At 41.2% G+C, this 12,897-nt stretch overlaps 1 protein-coding gene across 1 annotated transcript in view; it reads left to right on the forward strand.

Moving 5' to 3' along the window:
* Positions 1 to 12,897, forward strand: part of LOC147683354 (period circadian protein homolog 2-like) — a 333,862-nt gene that overhangs the window by 74,374 nt on the left and 246,591 nt on the right. The gene's annotated exons all lie outside the window — the stretch shown is intronic.

The following is a 12,897-nucleotide window of genomic DNA, read 5'->3' on the forward strand; positions in this document are numbered from 1 at the left end:
TGGTCGGTTGTGTAACATTTTGTTGATTGCCTGTATACCAAGGTCCATATTAATGCTAGTGTATAGAGACACTACATCTTTCGTTACCAGAATTAATACCAGCGCTAATTAATAACTCCATGACACTAATGGACATATTATTGAAAGTGCTGAACGCAAAGTTACGAAACATCAGGCTGAAATTTCCGTCTTAGAACAGGAAATCAAGGACCTTATTTTGCCTGAGGCTAATGTCAAAAACTATACAATCCTTGACGATATTCTACTTAGAAATCAGTCCGATATAAAGAACAGAAAAGCGAGACAGCTCAGGAGAGATGAATTGGATTATAAACAAGGCAGGATTTTCACGTATGCTAAGAAATATGATTCCATGATCCCTAGTACCTCCATTCCAGACAGGAATAATAAAGTGGGAACTGAACCCAGTTCCGTCTCCTTGAGCAACGCTTCACTCAGCGCAACCAGCATCAGTGAAAGTGACCCTGATAACACGGAAGGGGCAGGGCAGAGCAGCTCTGCTTTTTTACGCAAGGTACAACGAATCAGAAGAGGCAACAGGGGCCTACCTCAAAGAGATCAACCAGATCCAAAACCCGCAGGGGCAGGAGGGTCAAGCTCGGAAGAATACAAGAGGAAGCTCAGGTCAGGGACCTCCAAGAACTAGGCAACACGTGTGAAATGGAAGTTCAGGTTATTAAACTTTCCTCTTTTCATCTTACACCAGATATGATTTCACTTTACTAAGTAAGGGTCTTAATTTTAACCCTTATGCTACGGGGGATATCTGCAAATTAAACATAGACCTCTTTAAATTCGTTAGGAATTTAAAACTAAAGAAAAAAAATTCTGGGATGGACAAGACCAGCAAAGGGCCTAAAAATATTCCTGCACTTGTTAACACTGATTCTTTCTCAATAAAGGACATTTAAGCAAATCATCTTCTCTTGTCTCTTACTGATGTGGAAGATACCCCATATGACATGGATAGACTGTTGGAGGAACTAAATATTGAATCTGACTACAGCATTGCCAGTGGGTTGAAATCTAAATCTAAATGGATACCCACCTTACCAGGTGGTAATGCTATAGACAGTTTCCATAAGCGTGTACTAGAGGACATTGACAAACTTAATTGCCTACGCTGAAGCAAAACTTTCAAATATAAAAGACAATCTGACACATGGTGAACGGTAAGCTCTGACCACACTTGGCGAAAACAACAAGATCACTATTAGAGAGGCTGATAAGGGTGGCAACGTGGTTGTGATGGACTGCGCTGACTACCACCAAGAGATCTTCAACCAACTTGCAGACCTTTCATGCTATGAGCGCCTGACACACAACCCCATGGGTCCTCTCACACTTGAAATCAACAGCAAACTACTAGCCTGGAAACAATCAGGGTTACTTAATGATGATGAATACCTGTACCTAAAGGTCTTCAGACCATCATACCCTTGGCTCTATACACTACCAAAGGTTCATAAAAACGTGCCATTTCCTCCAGGAAGTCCCATTGTTTCGGGCATAGGGGACCAACCAAGAGAATCGCTGAATATGTAGATCTCTTCCTTGGCCCCCTTGTGCGAAATCTACCATCCTACATACAGGACACTAAGCACATTCTGAGCACACTCAGATTTACAATGGCAACCAGGGACAATTCTGGTAACGATGGATGTAGTGTCTCTATACACTAGCATTAATATGGACCTTGGTATACAGGCAATCAACAAAATGTTACACAACCGACCAGCGTCCTTGTGGCAACATACTTCTATGTTGTCCACAATGATGGAACTGATTCTCAGGAACTATTACTTTATTTTCGACCAAACTTGGTACCGACAAAAGAGAGGCGTAGCAATGGGGTCGAAATTTTCACCCTCTTTTGCGAACCTCTTCATGGGCACACTGGAGGCTGATCTGATTTGGGGACACAACGGCGCTCAATATATCGACTCAATTATTTTTGGGAGTTTTATGTCTGCAACGATACACTACATAGTAGGGTTTTCAGAAAATCTACTGCATGTAATGCAGTTTTGCATGCCTCTAGTTCACACCCACCACACCAAATGCACTCCATGCCCTATGGAGAATTTCTGAAGCAAAAAGGAATTGCAGCAAGGACATCAAATTTAAGAAATGTCTACATGGCATGAAAGACAGGTTTTCCAAAGGAGGCTACCCAAAGACCACCATTCGAAAAGCTGAAAAAAGATTAGAGAAAATCAGTAGGTCTGATAAACTTCAATCACACACATCCAACAAACCCTGCAGTAACTCTTTAAGGTTGATTACCGATTTCAATTCCCTTCCCCATGCCCAACGCAAGAGTTTAACCAAACATTGGGGAATTTTGAAGTCAGAGAAAGCCATTCAAGAGTTCGTATCAGACAAGCCACAAATTACATACAGGAAAGGAAACACACTTAGAACCAGACTTAGTCCGACAGTACCACATGGCACCAGTTCCACCACGTGGATGACCCAACATATTCTTGGTTTCTTTAAATGTGGATTCTGTACAATGTGTAGATGGGCCAAACATGGCAGCAAATGCTTTAACAGTCCCAAGTGTGAAACTTTCACTATCAAATCGAACATCAACTGCACGACGAGGTTCGTAGTATACGTAATTGAGTGCAATTACGGTAAATACTATGTGGCTAGTACCATAAGACCCCTGAACGACAGAATAGCAGAACATATGAGAGCCATACATAAACAGGACCCCAAATATCCTGTGGCACTCCATGTAGCTACATGCCAAAATGAAGAAGTAGACAGAAAGGTACGTTTTATTGGCATAGACACGGTCCCACAAGGGGTTAGGGGTGGCAATAGAGAACTGAAATTACGACGTGCAGAAGCCATGTGGTTCATGCGCATGTATACGGTTGAACAAGGGCTTAATTACGACCAAGAACTGCAATACTTCCTAGGGGACTGACAGTGATGCAATAGTGTTACTTTTTTGTTGTGTGACATTTCATCATGTACAGGTACTCGATCAATGGAGGGGTGTCTGAGAAATACCCGAGACTATTGACCGTTGTACTGGGGTGGTGGCCTTTTGGGTGAACAGTCATATAAGACAATCACACCATATATACCATGTGCAAATACTATCATGTAATTGTATGCAATGAGACAAGACAATAAGACATACGTACTTGAATGTGTTCTATCTGATATGTTTGGATCATTTGATCATAACATATCATGTTCATATGTCTCCATACTTTATGTTCAATAGATAAGATACTTGTACTAACGAATTGATAATGGCCTATTATGGAATGATGATTTATAAAGACATGTATGGCGCGGACAACAATGACTTGTTTTTTGGATATGTACTTTCGTACAATGTGCGATAATATGTGGAATCAATGATGCGCAGAGATGATCTATCTAGCGCTGTTAGTCACTACGTGGTTTGTCCCTATGAGCAGAGATGACCTGTTCAGCGCTGTTATTCATTACGTGGTTTATATTCATTGGAAAAATGCACAATATATGTGATACAAGGGGGTTACACTATGGACCCATTATGGCTCTGTTGTACTTATAAATGTAAGGATGCCACGTATGAATCGGACCAACACGCGTGTTCGCATCTTAACCACCGTAGTCATGCATGCCCTCACTGTAGCGTTCCTATTATCAGGTTTTGTGATCATCTCATTTATTTTCAATATTCAATTGTCCCTTTTTTCACATAAATAGTTTCATGTTATTTCATTACATTCCATAATCTAATTTGGAAGACACTTGAATCCATTTCCTAACACAATAGCTTCTTCGGGAGAGTGGGTACCATTTCTTGTTGCCGGCACGCTGGTTACACCTGGTCGGCGTTCTAGCTTGCCATACGGTGCACACAACCCCGGGCTATTTATTTTGCTTCACTTCCGGGTCATGTGTCCACACGAGGAACATGGCGACCCGGGAGTATGCTGAGCCATACCTACTTTTCGCATCTGAGGAGTAAGTTGAAACCCAGGATACTACAGAACCCCCAACTAGCTTGATTTGCTTAGGGGATTTCGACAGTCACTTTGACTATTTTAGGTTACTAATATTCTCTCATTCATTTTAGTTTGACGAGACTAAGGGACTACGTTTTTTTTGTTTGCCTTTCTCTTTACAGAAGAGAGACCATAGAGTTTTCCGCTCTTCATTACTTCGTACTACGCTGCTCCTGGGCCTACTACCCGAATGACTTCATTCTGGGGGTAAGATATACTAATGAAGTGGTTACATTAGTTCGAGTTTCTGAGCCTTTACAATGTTTTGACGAAGTGTTCCCCCTTGAGACGGGATTACCGACCCATTTCTTTGTTTACCTTGCAGATTTGTGAGGGATACACACGCCATCCTTCCAAATATTTATATGCAGTTTCTTTTATTCAACACTGTGATCTCTGACTTCTCGTCATAGGGGTAAGCAATACTTCAGGAACGTACACCTACAGGTATTAGGTGTTAACTCTGTGTGGGTTTCTGCTTGCTACAAGTGAGTCCAATTGATGATAGATACGCTATGGAGAAATCTGAAGGGACATGGGACATCTGTAGGCAGATACTTTGGTCCTGTACATAGAATGGGTGGACGCCTCTAGTTACCAGCCACTTATACGGGTGAGCTGAGGCCCTTAATGTGGGGTACCATTGGGATTCTTGTCACCCGATGTCACAGGCCGTTTATATGGAGCGAGAGGTATTCTGCTCCATACAGATAGATGATAGTCGTGACCCCTTTATTTATCAGGGGTTTCATTGATAAACTGGTGTCATGACCCTTTTCTTACCGAGGGGTCTATAACTGCTGGATACTCTCCACGTTTTCTTCTCTCCCTTGATTTGTTTAGTTCTTTTTACCCTTGCTCCAGTGCCGTCTCTACATCCTTGATAATTACTGAACAGGTTTCGGGCCCTGCCGGGTCGGAAGTATCACCAGCGGAGCGGTGAGCTGCTTTCCTTACAACAAATAAGATTTTCCTTTGTTGCTCTTCTTAAGGTCTGCTCTTGGAGGTCACTACTTACGAGGCCTTCCTCCTTGTTGCCCCTTTTTCGGTGTTTCCTTAGACCTCTTTTCTAGATACAGCCGTTTTAGAGGTATGGTCTGATTCGCCACCATGATCTGATATTCACGTAAAAAGAAATTTTCCACCTCACATAACACTATTAGTTTGAATGAGCCGACCACGATTATCAGCACTAGATCACTTGTAGACCCTTACCAGTACTTCGAGCTCATCATCCCTTTTCCTGCCATTTTGCTCTTTTGCATTTTCGGTGTAATATGGTTCTTTTCTTTCACACGATACTGATTCGCTTCGGACACAAACACTATCGGCACATACCTTGAGGCGACGCAATTTCACACGATCATCGCTTATACCATTAGGTGCACTGTATGCTTTCAATGACCACTGATTGCCAGATACTAGTGGATATAACAGTTACGTACTCAGCATGAGATAATAATGTCCTGTATAAGTCAACATGTGGGATGCTCCATTGTTATCTTTTCTTATTCCCAGCCCTGAGGATTCGAAAAAGCGATGAAACACGTGTTGGCTGGCTGTTTTTTGAAAGAAAATTTAAGAACTCCATTGGACTAATACTGTACTCATGATTGTGCCCTTTGATTGTGAACTACTCTTCGGGTTAAAGCCAAGTACTCGCTGGAGCACTTCAAATATGGTAGACCTGTGGCTTTGCAGCTAGGCTTTGGATCTCCAGCATGACAGTTCCACCAACAATAGAGGACGTTTTGTGACTATTCCAGGGAACTATATTCCTAGCAGAGGCTGCCTTCCTAGATACCCAGCAGCTATACCACTCCTCTTGTAGCAGTGGTGGAGTTAGGAGTCATTCTCAACAGCAGCAGTTGCAGTCTTTACCTTCCTGTTTCTTCTCAGCTGCCTCAAAACATCTCTGACTGCACATTAGAACACTAACTTTTAGTGGGGTGGTGCTTATCCCATTTCTTTACCAATTGCAAGACGATCACAATGGATTCTGTGTTATCCTTGTAATCTGCAAGTGTTATGCCATACCCTTCCTGTCCCTCCCTCCTGACTGCCAACCGTCTAAAATGACATTCTATCCGACACATACCAAGATTTTTGAGGCAGGAGTTCTTACTATGTTAAATAAAGGTGCCAAGGAGGTGTTACCTCTGTGAGAAAGGTGCACCAAATTGTACTCACTGAACTCATCTTGCATCTCTGCCTTCAGAACAGGTTCATTCAGTAGTACAAGTTCCATATGCTCTCCATGAAGCAAGTCTTACTGGAACCTGATGCAAAAGATTGGTTGGAATCCCTGGCTCTCCATCATGCCTATATCCCTCTTCCAATTGTCCCCTCCTACAAATATTACCTTAGGCTCACAGTGGAACCTAATCTCTAATTGTTCATGAAGAGTATGATGTGGCTAAATCTTGAGTGCCAACAGTTTGGCAATCCTAGATCCTTTGTTTGCAATCACGGACAATCAGTATCAGCTGTGCTTGATCCTCTGCACCTTCCACTGGACTTCCAACAGGACCATAAGAAGCAGAGGTACATGCAAGCTGTGAGAGCAGATGAACACGATAATCTGTAATATTCAGAAGGGAGGACACTTCATTTACTTAGCTGTGATGAAGCTATCCAAAATTAAAAGTCCATTCAGTAGATGATTGTCTCCGAAACTTTGGGGTTCAGCTCCTAGTCGTGGTCCTCCAGTGAGAGGTGATTGAGAGCATCAATCAATCAATCAAGCAATCAATCAATCAATCAATCAATCAATCAATAATTAATCAATCAGTCAGCAGATTAGTAGATTGTAGAGCGTTACTTGTCACCTGTGAGGGTATCCAGGTGCACTGCTGATACTAATCACCCCTGATCACCCCTGATTGAACACAAATGATCTGGTATGCCAAACTGTTGACACTCAAAATTTAGCCATATCATTTTCTCCCGCAGTGAATTAATCTGCTCTTGCAGCAGGATGGCTAGGTTCTCCACCCTATTCCTCAAATGCTTCGGCAGCATGTGTGGAAATTGACCAGTGCCAATAACAGTCCTTTTGCCTTGCTGATGAAGTTGCTGGTACATATTTTTATACTGATGTGAGTCACTAGGCCTCAGGCCCTTTAAGTCTCACCTTTCTTACATCTTGTGACTTGTATTTTCCCTTGTACAGCAGATTTTGGCTTCCTTGTCTGCATTCATGTGTCTTGCTGATCCACCTACCCTGTTCAAATTAACACTAGTGGTGTGTTTTCTGAAAGGTTTGCTTTACTGGTTTTCTTCTGCTCCTTTTCTTATTCCTCAGTAGGATTTAAATCTTAGGTTGACATTCTTGATTGCATCCCCATGCAAACTGATGCACAGTTTCTCAGTTTAGCTTTTTAATTTGAAGTAGTATTATTGGTGGCAAATGCACCATTTCACATTGAGTCATCCTCTGTATCAAATTAGCTATTCAGATCGAGAGTACATCCATGTCAACTCCACAAGGGCTATGGCTGCCTCTGCACTCTCTCCAGAAGTTTCCTTGTTGCAGACATCTGCTTGATGGATACATGGTTATCTTTGCACATTTTTGCCAAGCACTGCTGCCTCATGACTCTGGCTCACAATAGAAGGTACTTGTGCCAGCTGTGTTGCATAGCTACCTTGGTTATCCAGCACTACTGCATCCCACCTTCGAGGGATGTATTGCTTTAGGATTCATTTATAAGGTAAGGAATCTGTGTGAAGATGTATCCATCAGAAGAAAAATAATTGACCTTTTATAAATATATTTCCGATGGATACATACCCTTCCTTTTGATTCTCCTTGCCCTCCACCCACCCATGAGGAGTTAGTTCTGTGAATAATAAGATCCCAAGTTATGTAACACGTTCTAGGCTTTATTTATTGCTGTATTGCTTCAGGTTCCTATCGAGGTGCAAAAAAAGCTCAGAACCTGGCATTGAACGCTGGTTGGTGCGTTATGTAATTCAATGTAATCATGTCTGAAGCAACATGAAGCCCCCTGGAAACACTGGAGTGAAATTGCTTTTCTAGACCAATTTGACACCTGCAAGGATAATTCATATGGCGAGGTATTTAACTTTTTCTTCTGGACGAACCTATACTTCTTGAACTGTTTGAATGATATGTGTTAAATTTAGCACACTTTAAGACATCTCCTAAACTATTTTTCCTAAAAATGTGGTGCAGCTTGTTGAAAGGGGAGCAAAGTAGTCAAGGGTACACTAATTAGGATTTCCTACAGAGTAAGGTGTCACCCTTTTTTAAAATGTATTTATTTATTGATTTTCAAATTGCATACAAAAGAAATTGAAGATATCATCAGATACAAAAAAGAAAACAAACAGTGGTGTGTGGCAAACCATTATTGCAGTCTAATCATGTGACAAATCTATTTCCTAAAGAGTACTCATACAGTGGGCCTAGCGGTGTGCAACACAGTTTTCATAGTCAGCATTTTCAATCTGTTGGAAAAATAAACAGGTTAACATTTAATGTGACAGTAGTATAGCATCAATTTCTATATTATCCACAAGAGGTACAGATAAAACACAGACTCCTCCAGTGCCCAACCAAGGCATACTGTTGGGTACATTGGAAAGTGAGTCACCCAGGCACAATGATATCCCCGGCAGCCGCATCAACATCAGGACCAGCAGATCAAGTACGTGCCCATTCGATAAAAGGTTCTCATATATCTTTTGGTCTGGAGGTGGGTGGCATTAGTTCCCAAAATATATCAAGCTGAGTTTGACCATATGTGACCTCCCGAATCCAATCCCGAACTGTGGGTTTCCTCTTCTTCCCCCAACATAAAGCTATTTGACGTTTGGCAAAAAATAGTAACAGTGCATGTAACTTGCGCTTTTTAACATATGTATCCTTAACATACCCTAACAATCCGAGCAGTGGGGATGGAGACAGCGCCAGGCCTAAAATCTGGTTTATGGAATAAAAAATTTAAAAACAGTACTCGGCGAATGTTTGACACGTCCATGCCATTTGAAGGAAGGAAGCTTTGGACGCTCCGCACCTCCAGCAACAATCGTCGTCTCTTACTCCCATTTTAAATAAATTGACCGGCGTTCTATAGTAGCGATGTATACATTTGAAATGAATTAGCAGGAGCTTATAGTTGGGCGACAAGTCCAACATCTGGGCACATCAATATGACCATTGGTCATCAGACAAAAGGGGAACCAACTCAGCATTCCATTTCAGGTGAGCAGCAGAGACAGCCGCAGGGGCATTGTTTTGCATATGAGTATACCGTCTGGTAACCAATTTGAGCGGTGAAGGCGTAGCCAGCAAATTGTCTAAAGCAGTGAGTGGGGTGGGCTGGGATGGGAAGTCAGCATGAAGCACCCTACACGGTGCACGGAGTTTATGATATAAAAATAACAAAAGATTTTAGCCCTAAATACAGAGGTATGATTATTCCTGCTCTGTAAACACATACTCACACACACACACACACCCTGTCCCCCCTTCTCGGTGCACTGGTTATACCCTTGCAAATGACATAACTATGCCATGTGAAATCATAGCTTTCATAACAACAATTATGACATCTCAGTTGAGCTGATTTTTCAGAACACAGTACATGGTAGATTGGTGAGTTATATAGTTAATGTAGTATGGCGCGTGAAGTCAGAACACTGTGTATGGAGGTGCACAAGTTAGAGTAATTTGAAGGTGGTGTGTGCATTCAAAATGTAAGTTATAACTATAACTTTAGAATTTCTAATGTTTGTGTAGTTAAAGTATTGTTTATATGTAAAGAATAAATACAGTTTTCCTAACTATAACTTATTTGTAACCTTTGGTTATTTTCATGAAATTTGAATGTTTTTAATGAAAATGTGTTTCTAAGTGTAGTATTGAATGTTATTTACTGGGGTCTCGACATTTGGAGTGCCGTACAGTAAAATGAAGGAGTTTGTCATGCAATAGAGTGTTGTAGAATGAAGTAATGTGTGGTGGAATTGAGAGCAGTGCAGTCAAATGTAATGAGGTAGGGTGGGAATCACTGTAGTAGAGTGTTGTAGATTGGAATTGTATATAGTACAGTAGTGTGTTGTACAGTGGAGTTGTGCATAATGGATGATTGGTCAGTGCCAAAGAGCAAGGTACAGTCTTATTTAGTGGAGTAGAGTTCAGTTGAGTTGCGCAACATAGTGTGGAGTAAAGTATAGTACAATGTATGAGCGTGTCGTAGAGTAGAGTAGCATGCAGTGGATTATAGTGTAGTTGTGTAGCGTATAGTTAATTAAAGTCTTATACATTGAAGTGATGTCTTATCAGTAGAGTGGAGGGCTGTATCATAGAGTATTGAAAAGTGTTGTTCATTGGAATAAAGTGTTGTACAATGTAGTGTACGGGCATAGATTGGAGATTGGACTGTAGTGTTAGACATTGGAGTGTACGTGGAAAGAGTGAAGTAGAGTCTCACAGAGTGCCATAAAGTGCGGTATAGTTTTATAGAGTACAGTTCAATGGAGTGGAGTAGAGTGTCTTACAGTGGAATTGCGTAGAGTGTAGTGCTATATACTGTAGCGTTAAGTGGAGTGCTGGACATTGAAGTAGCTTATTGTGGAATACAGTACAGTAAAATACCGTACAGTCTAATAAGGTACATTGGAGCCCAGACAAGTGGATTGCCATAAAGTGAAATAGCGTACACTGGAGTGTTGTAGGGTGCCACACACTGGAATTGAGTACAATGGAGTGGACGTATAGTGGATTAGCGCACAGTGGAGTAGTGTACAGTGGAGTACATTGGAGTGAGGTAGACTGGAGTGTGTACAGTGTAGTGTGATAAACTAGAATACCATATAGTGGTGAATAAAGGCATGGCATCCAATGGAATAGTGTAGAATTGAGTGTCGAGAGTGGTTTGGCATACATTTGAGTAGCATACTGCGGAGTGCGACACAGAGAAATAGCATGGCGTACAATGGAGTGCCATACAGTGGAATAGCGTATAGTCGAGTAGCATTCAGTGGAGGTGGGTACAGTGGAGTGGTGCAGACTGGATTGGTGTAAAGTGTAGTTCGTGGAGTGGAGTTGCTGACAGTTGAGTCGCAAATACTGCAGTGGCATACAGTGGAGTGGGGCAGAGTGGAATATCACATACTGGAGTGACACAGAGTTGAGTGTCGTACAAGGGAATAGCATAGAATGGAATGCTGCACATTGGAGTGGCGTAAAGCAGAGTTGCCTGCTTTGGAGTAGCGTGCATTTGCATGCTGTACAGTGAAATAGCATAGAATAGAGTGGCATATAGTGGAATAACATAGAGTGGAGAGAGCTAGAGTGGAATAGCATATAATGGAGTTGCGTATAATGAAGTGGTGTACACTGCGGTGGCTTATAGTGGAATAGCATAGAGTTGAGAGGGGTTGTACTGTAATGCCATACAGTATAAAGAGGTATTGATGTAGTTGAGGTTTTGAAGGACTGTAGATCATGATGTGCAGAGTAACACAAGGCGCGAGCTGTGCTGCATCGTGTTTCTGTATATGTACCAAGCAAAGCAAGGCAACGCATGGTGGCTTTGCGTACTTTTGTAAATGCTATGTAAGTATTTTGTTGCCCTTGCAACACTATGCATAACACAATGGTAATGCAAGACAATTCCAAATTTGTTCCTTAGTGATATATTGTGCCATGGTATACCAGGGTATGTTAGCGGTATACCGTGGTACATAGCGAAAACAAACCAGTGTATATTTGGCTAATGTCTGATTTACATTTTTAGAAGGCAGTCATAATTGTTTTAGTAGACTTGGATTGTTGTGGCCTAGGGCCTTAAAAAAAGGTAGGGTACTAGGTTTTATTGTTGTTTCCGACTTATAACCATTTTCTTAAACTGGAAATATGTGTGGTCTTTCTTTAATAATTGTATATATATTACATTTTTTGGTACATTTTTTCAAAGTACCGAAGTACTACGTAGGTAGCACCTTGGTATGCTGTATTTGTTTTTAATAGAAACTTATAATTATATTTCCTAACCTTTTATCACTTAAGCTGAGTGGTAATAGGTAGGGAAAACATATTAAGCTATCCTAAGCTAGATGCCTGTAAAGTTGCCTTAAAACAACATGGCTGCCTGCAGCCTTTGAAAAGATATGCATTACCCAGTAAGATAATGACTTGTCATCCCTGTTTACCACTTTACTACCTTGAAACTACAGCACCAACAGATACTACTACGTTTAATATGCTATTAACTCTAAAAATACATACCCTTTTTAGTCACAATCACACAAGGGGTCATCTGCAGACTATAATCTTCAATCCTGCCAAATTTCATCTAAATCAGACTGACTGTTTTTGTGCTGCATACAATACAATAAGTCTATGTAAAATGCATTGAGGTCAAAATATGTTTTAGGACATCCCCTTGACCAAACAGCCCAAAGCTTTCCATCCTCTGCCAATGAAACAAGAGCAATAGGTCTGTAAAGTTTAGCAGAGAATTATCAAATAGGTGCAATATTATTAGGGGACACAAATCCAAGGAATATCTATCTCTGGTAACCCTAATTATACATACAGTGTGGCTACTACCACTCTGTACTATATATCTGCATATATGTCTAAACCTCTACCTATGCTATCATACTCTCTCTCTCCCTGTATAAATACTTGTATTTGATCTGTGAGGGCTTTTTGTAGCGTCTCTTTACAGCAGTCCCAGTTCCACTTCACTACTTGCGCTGTGAATGTTGATCTTAGCTTCCTCCTGGGGCTTGGACTCACTGTTTCCTGGGTTGCTCAGGCTATTCTTGAGTTCATTATATGATTTTCCTCCATTGAAACATGAAAACAAATGATGTGGCT

The sequence above is a fragment of the Lissotriton vulgaris genome, chromosome 11 (assembly GCF_964263255.1).
Source record: "Lissotriton vulgaris chromosome 11, aLisVul1.2, whole genome shotgun sequence".
Classification (NCBI taxonomy): Eukaryota; Metazoa; Chordata; class Amphibia; order Caudata; family Salamandridae; genus Lissotriton; species Lissotriton vulgaris.